General features: G+C 35.2%; 1 protein-coding gene across 3 annotated transcripts in view; it reads right to left on the bottom strand.

The window, feature by feature from the left end:
- Positions 1-8,348, bottom strand: part of LOC145784136 (atlastin-3-like) — a 71,799-nt gene extending 63,451 nt beyond the window's left edge. For all 3 annotated transcript variants that reach the window (XR_014290984.1, XM_082595891.1, XM_082595892.1), the window contains exon 1: positions 4,477-8,348. The gene's annotated coding sequence lies outside the window, so the exon portion shown is untranslated. The remainder of the gene's footprint in view (positions 1-4,476) is intronic.
- Positions 8,349-12,563: the final 4,215 nt, after the last annotated feature.

The following is a 12,563-nucleotide window of genomic DNA, read 5'->3' as shown; positions in this document are numbered from 1 at the left end:
AGTCAAAACTTTAAGTTTTCGACATTGATGGACCAATCCAACAGTTTTGTTACAGTTGAAAATAATGTCATGTCTAGAAGCATAGGATTCACACACATCAATGAGTTTTTGGGTACCTTTAGCACTTGGACTAAATACACACAAGTCATCTGCAAACATTAGGTGATTCAAGTGAGATGAACCAGTATTACATCCGACATCTAGGGAATTCAATTCAGTCGATAAGTCATCTATATACAAAGAAAACAGGTAGGGACTTAAAACCCCTCCCTGCCTTACTCCGTTGGTGACAATAAAACCATTACAAACAATAAAAAAAAATGTTGTTGTGTATTTTGGTTTGTTTTCGTTGAAACAATGTACCCTGCTTTCGTTCCTCTTAGGCCTCTTTTGCGTTATTGTTAATCAGCGCTTCTCGTTTTGTTTATTGCTGATCGATTGAACAAGAGGCTTACAGTACTATACAGATGGATCAGTTTTAGTTCCTACAAGTTTTGATTTCTACAAGTTTTAGTCTTCACAATTAACTTTTACTCAACATGGAAAAGGTCGTGGAATTGATGCAGTCACAGCTAGAACAGATGCCACAACAAATGCAACAGCAATAACGTCATCATGAAGAACAATCGAAAGAGTTCATATCAGCCCTCAAAATCCCTATTGAATCGGAAGCCAAACTCGGGTATCCCAAGCTATTCCTAAATTTTGTGAGTTTGATTCAACTTTAGAACTTTGAACTGATTATATTGGTCCTGATTTTGCACATTAGTAAAGGCACTGTCCATTCCTGGTGTTAACATCAAATTCATCTACACGGATTTCATACATTATTGTTCTAACTCTAACTTATCCTCACCACCGAAACAACACAGCTAGTCATACTTTTGAGGAATCCAATTTGACCAACACTGCATTCAAACTAAGGCCAACTGACTCGTCGACTGTGCAGAAACGCTCAGCCTCAGCATCTCGCGTTTTATAGCAGTGATCACGTGAGCTATACGTGGTTGGAAAATCAACAAAAAAAGGATTGTTTGTCGAAAAAAGTTTTTCAACTCACAAGCATAAACAGAACGATTCTTTACTTTACAAACTACCAACGTTAAAAAACGTTGAAACATCGTGTAATTTGCCATTTGAAGTTGGTTAGCAATTATTTTTATTTCTCAATATTCAAACAATTATTAATCTTCGTTTTATTGAATTTCGTTATCTTGTGCAAACCTTCAACAAATAAATTGCTGAAATCCTTTCGCGGTCGTGAAAAAAAAACATTTTGAAACCACAGATCGCCACGAGAGCTTTTAGTGATAACTAATTTTAGTTTGATGATTATGTTTATCAGTCTAGATCAAAAAACTATTTACCTCTTGTTACTTACTGATTCAGTGTATCAAAACAACGCAATATATAGTAAGAAAGAACAGTGGCGTAGCTAGGGGGGGGGGGCGGGGGGGCGGACCGCCCCGGGCGGCACGCCTGGGGGGCGGCACTTTCAGACAGGACGTTTTTTTTTTTGCATTGCAAATGCAATGATAATTGAACGTTGAACGTTGATAATGAACGTTGATAATGCAAAAGTACACGAAAAATAAAAGCAAACAGAATAGCAACGTTCAAAACTGCACAGGGCCGGATTTAGCCTAAGCGCTGCCCTAGGCAGATACGAAAAGTGCCGCCCCCCAAACAATTTTTTTCGATGGTGCGCTACGATTTATATTTTCAATTCCTTACAAAAAAGTTATTTGCACTGTTTATTTGAATACATCAATGAATGTCATTGTATAATGAACTAATTGTTTAAAATCGCTTGCGGCGGGCTTTTTCTCTTGCAAACAAATCAATAATTTCTTCAAAGTCTGTAGAAACAAGTAAACATGAGTTAATCCTCAAAAATGTGAGATCATTCATGCGATCATTCATGGTTTACATACTTTAAGCATCAAGGCAAGTACACAAGATAGCCTGCAACTTTTCCATCAACCTAACATTGACTAAAAACATTTTTTCTAGGCTCCTTTAAATTTACTAACAGTGAAACAAACCGAACAAAGATTAATAAAAATTGCACAGACTGCAGACAAACCCTAGTCCCTAGTCCTCCATATTAAGCGAGACAGAAAAATAAAACAAGCGCTAAGCAGCACCATGGCCACCTGGAGATGCGGCCTGATTTGTCACATTTTGCATATTTTGATTACAGCTACTGCTAGTGCTTGACTGACATTTTTTGAGATATTTTTACTTTTTGCGGTTTCCCAATGACAAAAAACTTTTTTGTTGCCTTGGGGAAGCAGTAGCAAATGAGAAAAAGGAAGTTGAAAAACGCAAAATCAGACTGTTATTGAAAATTAACAGTCTGACTAAAATCTACAAAATCAAATTTTCTTTGTTTTTCAACATGTGAGGATGTTAAAACCTATTGTGTCATCTGGGGAAAAGAATAAAGAAAGCGTAAAAATCTAATTTTTAGAAAAATTTATTTAAACGTTCGCCCAAAGTTAGAAAAATCTGGAAATTTCTGCAAAATGTGACAAATCAGGCCGTATCTTTAGGTGGCCATGGCAGCACATATTGTTGAAAACCAATCAAATGTGAAGTAGCCTACTCTAGGGGCGATGACTTGCCATACATGACTTGCCGCACTGTTTATAAATGTGTGTGATGTGATAACATATTTATTAATTCCTATATGTCTGTTGTGAATTATTATATTCACGTACAGTATTATCATTTATCCATGTAATATATTCGTATATTTTGCCGCCCCCAATAATTTGCCGCCCTAGGCAACTGCCTACTCTGCCTACTGCTAAATCCGGCCCTGTCAAAACATCTTAAATATCTAAAAACGTTTCAAATTTTCATGAATTTTTCTGCCGTTATGTTTTTAATACGTTACAAAATTCCTACTAGCCTTTATTAAGCAGAGGCGGAAACATGCTCTTCAAATTTGGGTAGCCTTGTAAAAGGTTACAAATTGATTATTTTAATTCTGCAGCAGTTTTTGTGCTTTTGCATTCAGTATATTACTAAATTATAGTGGTCAGTGGCCTAGCCAAAGGGGGGGAAGGGTTGGGGGTTTCAACCCCCCGTTTTGAGAAAAACTAAATGGAGAAAACTGAATCACTCTTTAAATTTTACGAAGCAGATCTGCCGTGTATAAACGCCCTTGCTATTATATCTGAACTGCGTATATGTGGTATCGATGTCTTTTCAATTCTTTCCAAACCAGCTTGCCAAAAAGTGCTGTAAGTGCATTGCCATTTTGCCCGCAGTCAACGTTTCCAAACATTAATATTTTAAATAAAGTAAACAATATCACACCAACTCCGCATTCTGGCTACTCTTCCAGTTAGCCTACTACTTGCACCAATGAAAGATCTTTTTCTGCTCTTCGAAGACTTAAACTTATTTAAGAAATTCAACCTCTGAAAACCGATTAAATGGTTTGGCTTTGCTTAACCTGTATAGAAAATTGGTCCCAACTGTTGAGGATGTCATTAACAAGATGTGTGAAAAGGTTCGTCGACTTCCTTTTTCCCTTTAGTTTCATCAGTATCAATGATTTTTTGCATTCTTATTGCTTGTGTTGATGAATTTTTCATAGCTGTTAGCTGTAAGCATGATTCTACTAATTCGACATGTTAAAGCAATTCTGGTGCTTTATCTTTTAAAATGAGTAAGAACTTGTGTGTCATATTATGCTTTATAATTCGAATGACCTTTCATAACTCATATAGCAGGGTGTGACCGCTCTACAAATGTTCAGTATCCATGGTATCCAGCTAACTCGTGCAGTCGATGGAAACACCGCAATATCTACAGCTGTGAAAAATTGCACTAACCTTTTATAGCCTATACCCGATTCTAGTGATTCGTTATACAAAACTTGAATATATCAGAAATAAAGTAACTTCTTTGTTTCAAAGCCTTTTGTCTGACACTCATTAAGATGTATGACGTCTATGACGTTACATTTTTTAAACTTCGGGTTAACTTTAAAACATAAAAGTTAGTGACTTACCGGAATAAGATCGTTTTTTGGATCAACTAAGGAGAAAATTGATAAATAATAAAACTGTAATAATCTCGCAAAAACAAAGCAATCAACCTATGTCTCTAAAAAAAAGTTCAAAAATGGGAAGAACTAACTGGAAAAGGTGATCTGGTACTATGACACTTCCTCAAATGGGCGATCTACCTAATACAGAAAGCAGCAATCACTAAGAAAATAAATCAATAGCTTTTTTTCCCTAAAGTCTGAACCTTAATTCATTTGTCCAGGCAAACACTTACAAAAGTATTTCAACAAAATTTAAAATTTAATTTATGTCGTGGAACCGGTTTTCGTTCATTAGAACTCTTCAGCACAACTGGATCGAAACAAAATTACTTGAAACAAAAATTAGCCTACAAAATAAATAGATGTCACTGTCAGCATAACTGTACCAAAACGAACGAAAATTTACATACGGTATTAATTAGATAAAATGTTCAAGTCTTCCATGTTCTTATCTTTTTTTCTTTTCCTTTTCTTCATTGTTTTAGCAAAAACGCAACTTTCGAATACTATAGTTTGACCTAGCTTGATTAAGTAAAGGCAAACAGTTGAAAATTCAAATAAATTTTACTAATCAGGAGGATAACAGAAATGCTTTGTCGGTGAAAGCTAGAACAAACGCTTCTATTACATCATCATGCAAAACTTGCATACGCAAAATGTTAAGCACTCAATGCGGCAGAAATTGGTGACAAGGGATGGAAAAACTATAAAAAACCGTATCTATGATCAAAAATGGGAAGAACTAACTGGAAAAGGTGATCTGGTACTATGACACTTCCTCAAATGGGCGATCTACCTAATACAGAAAGCAGCAATCACTAAGAAAATAAATCAATAGCTTTTTTTCCCTAAAGTCTGAACCTTAATTCATTTGTCCAGGCAAACACTTACAAAAGTATTTCAACAAAATTTAAAATTTAATTTATGTCGTGGAACCGGTTTTCGTTCATTAGAACTCTTCAGCACAACTGGATCGAAACAAAATTACTTGAAACAAAAATTAGCCTACAAAATAAATAGATGTCACTGTCAGCATAACTGTACCAAAACGAACGAAAATTTACATACGGTATTAATTAGATAAAATGTTCAAGTCTTCCATGTTCTTATCTTTTTTTCTTTTCCTTTTCTTCATTGTTTTAGCAAAAACGCAACTTTCGAATACTATAGTTTGACCTAGCTTGATTAAGTAAAGGCAAACAGTTGAAAATTCAAATAAATTTTACTAATCAGGAGGATAACAGAAATGCTTTGTCGGTGAAAGCTAGAACAAACGCTTCTATTACATCATCATGCAAAACTTGCATACGCAAAATGTTAAGCACTCAATGCGGCAGAAATTGGTGACAAGGGATGGAAAAACTATAAAAAACCGTATCTATGATCAAAAATGGGAAGAACTAACTGGAAAAGGTGATCTGGTACTATGACACTTCCTCAAATGGGCGATCTACCTAATACAGAAAGCAGCAATCACTAAGAAAATAAATCAATAGCTTTTTTTCCCTAAAGTCTGAACCTTAATTCATTTGTCCAGGCAAACACTTACAAAAGTATTTCAACAAAATTTAAAATTTAATTTATGTCGTGGAACCGGTTTTCGTTCATTAGAACTCTTCAGCACAACTGGATCGAAACAAAATTACTTGAAACAAAAATTAGCCTACAAAATAAATAGATGTCACTGTCAGCATAACTGTACCAAAACGAACGAAAATTTACATACGGTATTAATTAGATAAAATGTTCAAGTCTTCCATGTTCTTATCTTTTTTTCTTTTCCTTTTCTTCATTGTTTTAGCAAAAACGCAACTTTCGAATACTATAGTTTGACCTAGCTTGATTAAGTAAAGGCAAACAGTTGAAAATTCAAATAAATTTTACTAATCAGGAGGATAACAGAAATGCTTTGTCGGTGAAAGCTAGAACAAACGCTTCTATTACATCATCATGCAAAACTTGCATACGCAAAATGTTAAGCACTCAATGCGGCAGAAATTGGTGACAAGGGATGGAAAAACTATAAAAAACCGTATCTATGATCAAAAATGGGAAGAACTAACTGGAAAAGGTGATCTGGTACTATGACACTTCCTCAAATGGGCGATCTACCTAATACAGAAAGCAGCAATCACTAAGAAAATAAATCAATAGCTTTTTTTCCCTAAAGTCTGAACCTTAATTCATTTGTCCAGGCAAACACTTACAAAAGTATTTCAACAAAATTTAAAATTTAATTTATGTCGTGGAACCGGTTTTCGTTCATTAGAACTCTTCAGCACAACTGGATCGAAACAAAATTACTTGAAACAAAAATTAGCCTACAAAATAAATAGATGTCACTGTCAGCATAACTGTACCAAAACGAACGAAAATTTACATACGGTATTAATTAGATAAAATGTTCAAGTCTTCCATGTTCTTATCTTTTTTTCTTTTCCTTTTCTTCATTGTTTTAGCAAAAACGCAACTTTCGAATACTATAGTTTGACCTAGCTTGATTAAGTAAAGGCAAACAGTTGAAAATTCAAATAAATTTTACTAATCAGGAGGATAACAGAAATGCTTTGTCGGTGAAAGCTAGAACAAACGCTTCTATTACATCATCATGCAAAACTTGCATACGCAAAATGTTAAGCACTCAATGCGGCAGAAATTGGTGACAAGGGATGGAAAAACTATAAAAAACCGTATCTATGATCAAAAATGGGAAGAACTAACTGGAAAAGGTGATCTGGTACTATGACACTTCCTCAAATGGGCGATCTACCTAATACAGAAAGCAGCAATCACTAAGAAAATAAATCAATAGCTTTTTTTCCCTAAAGTCTGAACCTTAATTCATTTGTCCAGGCAAACACTTACAAAAGTATTTCAACAAAATTTAAAATTTAATTTATGTCGTGGAACCGGTTTTCGTTCATTAGAACTCTTCAGCACAACTGGATCGAAACAAAATTACTTGAAACAAAAATTAGCCTACAAAATAAATAGATGTCACTGTCAGCATAACTGTACCAAAACGAACGAAAATTTACATACGGTATTAATTAGATAAAATGTTCAAGTCTTCCATGTTCTTATCTTTTTTTCTTTTCCTTTTCTTCATTGTTTTAGCAAAAACGCAACTTTCGAATACTATAGTTTGACCTAGCTTGATTAAGTAAAGGCAAACAGTTGAAAATTCAAATAAATTTTACTAATCAGGAGGATAACAGAAATGCTTTGTCGGTGAAAGCTAGAACAAACGCTTCTATTACATCATCATGCAAAACTTGCATACGCAAAATGTTAAGCACTCAATGCGGCAGAAATTGGTGACAAGGGATGGAAAAACTATAAAAAACCGTATCTATGATCAAAAATGGGAAGAACTAACTGGAAAAGGTGATCTGGTACTATGACACTTCCTCAAATGGGCGATCTACCTAATACAGAAAGCAGCAATCACTAAGAAAATAAATCAATAGCTTTTTTTCCCTAAAGTCTGAACCTTAATTCATTTGTCCAGGCAAACACTTACAAAAGTATTTCAACAAAATTTAAAATTTAATTTATGTCGTGGAACCGGTTTTCGTTCATTAGAACTCTTCAGCACAACTGGATCGAAACAAAATTACTTGAAACAAAAATTAGCCTACAAAATAAATAGATGTCACTGTCAGCATAACTGTACCAAAACGAACGAAAATTTACATACGGTATTAATTAGATAAAATGTTCAAGTCTTCCATGTTCTTATCTTTTTTTCTTTTCCTTTTCTTCATTGTTTTAGCAAAAACGCAACTTTCGAATACTATAGTTTGACCTAGCTTGATTAAGTAAAGGCAAACAGTTGAAAATTCAAATAAATTTTACTAATCAGGAGGATAACAGAAATGCTTTGTCGGTGAAAGCTAGAACAAACGCTTCTATTACATCATCATGCAAAACTTGCATACGCAAAATGTTAAGCACTCAATGCGGCAGAAATTGGTGACAAGGGATGGAAAAACTATAAAAAACCGTATCTATGATCAAAAATGGGAAGAACTAACTGGAAAAGGTGATCTGGTACTATGACACTTCCTCAAATGGGCGATCTACCTAATACAGAAAGCAGCAATCACTAAGAAAATAAATCAATAGCTTTTTTTCCCTAAAGTCTGAACCTTAATTCATTTGTCCAGGCAAACACTTACAAAAGTATTTCAACAAAATTTAAAATTTAATTTATGTCGTGGAACCGGTTTTCGTTCATTAGAACTCTTCAGCACAACTGGATCGAAACAAAATTACTTGAAACAAAAATTAGATCATAGATATATATTTTTGATCATAGATACCATTTTATCATATTTTATCATATCATATTTTATCATTTTATCATATATCCCATTTTTGATCATAGATACGGTTTTTTATAGTTTTTCCATCCCTTGTCACCAATTTCTGCCGCATTGAGTGCTTAACATTTTGCGTATGCAAGTTTTGCATGATGATGTAATAGAAGCGTTTGTTCTAGCTTTCACCGACAAAGCATTTCTGTTATCCTCCTGATTAGTAAAATTTATTTGAATTTTCAACTGTTTGCCTTTACTTAATCAAGCTAGGTCAAACTATAGTATTCGAAAGTTGCGTTTTTGCTAAAACAATGAAGAAAAGGAAAAGAAAAAAAGATAAGAACATGGAAGACTTGAACATTTTATCTAATTAATACCGTATGTAAATTTTCGTTCGTTTTGGTACAGTTATGCTGACAGTGACATCTATTTATTTTGTAGGCTAATTTTTGTTTCAAGTAATTTTGTTTCGATCCAGTTGTGCTGAAGAGTTCTAATGAACGAAAACCGGTTCCACGACATAAATTAAATTTTAAATTTTGTTGAAATACTTTTGTAAGTGTTTGCCTGGACAAATGAATTAAGGTTCAGACTTTAGGGAAAAAAAGCTATTGATTTATTTTCTTAGTGATTGCTGCTTTCTGTATTAGGTAGATCGCCCATTTGAGGAAGTGTCATAGTACCAGATCACCTTTTCCAGTTAGTTCTTCCCATTTTTGATCATAGATACGGTTTTTTATAGTTTTTCCATCCCTTGTCACCAATTTCTGCCGCATTGAGTGCTTAACATTTTGCGTATGCAAGTTTTGCATGATGATGTAATAGAAGCGTTTGTTCTAGCTTTCACCGACAAAGCATTTCTGTTATCCTCCTGATTAGTAAAATTTATTTGAATTTTCAACTGTTTGCCTTTACTTAATCAAGCTAGGTCAAACTATAGTATTCGAAAGTTGCGTTTTTGCTAAAACAATGAAGAAAAGGAAAAGAAAAAAAGATAAGAACATGGAAGACTTGAACATTTTATCTAATTAATACCGTATGTAAATTTTCGTTCGTTTTGGTACAGTTATGCTGACAGTGACATCTATTTATTTTGTAGGCTAATTTTTGTTTCAAGTAATTTTGTTTCGATCCAGTTGTGCTGAAGAGTTCTAATGAACGAAAACCGGTTCCACGACATAAATTAAATTTTAAATTTTGTTGAAATACTTTTGTAAGTGTTTGCCTGGACAAATGAATTAAGGTTCAGACTTTAGGGAAAAAAAGCTATTGATTTATTTTCTTAGTGATTGCTGCTTTCTGTATTAGGTAGATCGCCCATTTGAGGAAGTGTCATAGTACCAGATCACCTTTTCCAGTTAGTTCTTCCCATTTTTGATCATAGATACGGTTTTTTATAGTTTTTCCATCCCTTGTCACCAATTTCTGCCGCATTGAGTGCTTAACATTTTGCGTATGCAAGTTTTGCATGATGATGTAATAGAAGCGTTTGTTCTAGCTTTCACCGACAAAGCATTTCTGTTATCCTCCTGATTAGTAAAATTTATTTGAATTTTCAACTGTTTGCCTTTACTTAATCAAGCTAGGTCAAACTATAGTATTCGAAAGTTGCGTTTTTGCTAAAACAATGAAGAAAAGGAAAAGAAAAAAAGATAAGAACATGGAAGACTTGAACATTTTATCTAATTAATACCGTATGTAAATTTTCGTTCGTTTTGGTACAGTTATGCTGACAGTGACATCTATTTATTTTGTAGGCTAATTTTTGTTTCAAGTAATTTTGTTTCGATCCAGTTGTGCTGAAGAGTTCTAATGAACGAAAACCGGTTCCACGACATAAATTAAATTTTAAATTTTGTTGAAATACTTTTGTAAGTGTTTGCCTGGACAAATGAATTAAGGTTCAGACTTTAGGGAAAAAAAGCTATTGATTTATTTTCTTAGTAAAAAAAAGTTTGCCTAATTTTAAACGAAACTGCATTAAAAGAGCTAGTTTTGCCAATACCAAACATTCAAATATCTCAGTCAGGAATTAGCAACAAGAAAACATAAAGACTTCAACTTTATTTTCGAAAAATGCCGAAGAAAACATGATCTTATTCTTTTGCTATGCCACCGGACAGCACCATTTTACAAGAATATTCATACCCACATTTTTGTTGAAAATGCTCTCGGAATGCACCAATTTCTAAGTAATTTTTTTAAATTTTCTGGGGGAGGCCCCCCAGACCCCCCGCCGAGGCCCCCCGCGAGTACGCCGGCGGGCTTCGCCCGCCGGCCGTCAAAACCTCTCCTTTTCACAATTCCTGGCTACGCTACTGATAATGGTACGTTCGTCTGACTTTACACCGCAAATTGAAAAATAGCACGTTGCGTAGCCTATTGCAGTGCTGATAAAAAAACGCATTTCATTTTCACATGCTTTTTCTTGAAGGGGCGGCAAAATCTGAATCCGCCCCGGGCGGCACATTCCTTAGCTACGCCACTGAGAAAGAAACCATCAGGGAGTCGAACCGAACCCGAACCGGATTTTTGTAAACCGGTTTTGGTGCGATTTTGTCTGAACCTTAACCGGAACTGAATCGAAAATTTGAGTTAGCTTAAATCCTAACCGAACCCGAACCGGTTGAAAAAAGCGGTTCACTCCAGCATTACGTCATTGTTCGCATTGTGGTAAGTGAAGTTGTACGTACCGGTAGCATGTTGTTATCTTGGAGGCCACATTGTACGAATGAATTATAGCCTATTCCGTAACACACGATCCACTATCATTGATGCTTTGGAGAGGAATTTTTTGACCAGTGTTGGATTTCAATAGTAGGCCTAGGCCTAATTTTATCGGACCCGAACCGGAACTTATAAAACCGGTGTTGAGACTATTTTTGTCGAAACCGAACCGTACCCGTACCACAAATCATTGTTGTTGAACCGGAGCTAAACCGGAACTCTTAAGTTTCTTCGAACCCAAACCGGAACTGAACCAAATTTTGAAACAATCTTTGAACCAGAACCGGACCCGAACCGGAAAAATCAAACGGTTCGACTCCCTGAAAGAAACGCAAAACAATCAACTAAGGAACGTGGTACAGAACGCTTGATTGATTACACGCGTTGTGCGGTGGTAATCAATTCCAGCGTCTGTACCAGAAAACGTTGAATGTTATCATGTAGTGAGGCAGGTCACAAGTTTACATAAAATCAACGTAAATAAAATGACGACTATAACAATGCCCATCTCGTGTATGAACAATGAACATGTCCAAGTCACCATATTTTCAGTATGATTTTTGCCGAAGTTAATTCTAGCCATAATGACATCATCATTGTGGCCCTGTGGGTCACAAATATTGTATTATGTTTCAACTGCCTTTGATAAGTGCTTGTGCAAAAATTCGTTAATAAAAACATTATCTTATAACTTTGCGGAAGTTTTTGTGTTTTTATGAAAAGCTAAAAAATGAGTTGTGCAGTTTTATGAGGTTGTCGATTTCAGATGGGAGCCAGCGTGTTCTAGTGGATTAAGGCTCGACTCCCACCCCTTTCATAATTATTTTTATTTTGCCGGATTGAGTGGCGTAGCGGTCAGTTTAGTGGTGCGGCTGGTGCCTCACTCCATCGGCCCGTGTTCAATACTCGGTGCTGTCACGGGAAGCCTCACCAAACTCTTAAAGCCGCCAGCAAAGTTTCTTGCTTCTACCTTTTTCTAGACCTCTGCTATGTTTGTCATATATTGTTTTTTCGTTGTGATGGTCAGAAATAAAAACAAACTGAACTGAACTGAACTTGCTAACCGATTTACCGATCTACAAACATCAGTAGGCTAGCTTTGTCATATGTCACGCATGACAGCGCTACAAACATCAGTGATGTCATATATCACGCATGAGTGCGCGACTGCTTGGCAAATGGCAATGAAGAATACGGTACATTAAAAATCAGTGCTCTACTCAAGTCATTTTACAAGATTTTGTCCCTAAATCGGAACTTTTGACCACTTTTAGGGGCACCTTGACTTAGATAACCGCATGGTTGTTTCGGTGCCTCCATGGTGTAGTTTCCATATTTAAAAAAAGCGATTTGTTATATTTCCTGATGTGTGCATTGAAAATGAATGTGGAGCTATGCCGAAATAAACTTGATTGATTAGGGACAAGTTTAGGGAATTTGATGATTTA

The sequence above is a fragment of the Aplidium turbinatum genome, chromosome 15 (assembly GCF_918807975.1).
Source record: "Aplidium turbinatum chromosome 15, kaAplTurb1.1, whole genome shotgun sequence".
Classification (NCBI taxonomy): domain Eukaryota; kingdom Metazoa; phylum Chordata; class Ascidiacea; order Aplousobranchia; family Polyclinidae; genus Aplidium; species Aplidium turbinatum.
Note: the sequence above shows the minus strand (reverse complement) of the source record. Positions and strands in the feature narration are given on the sequence as shown.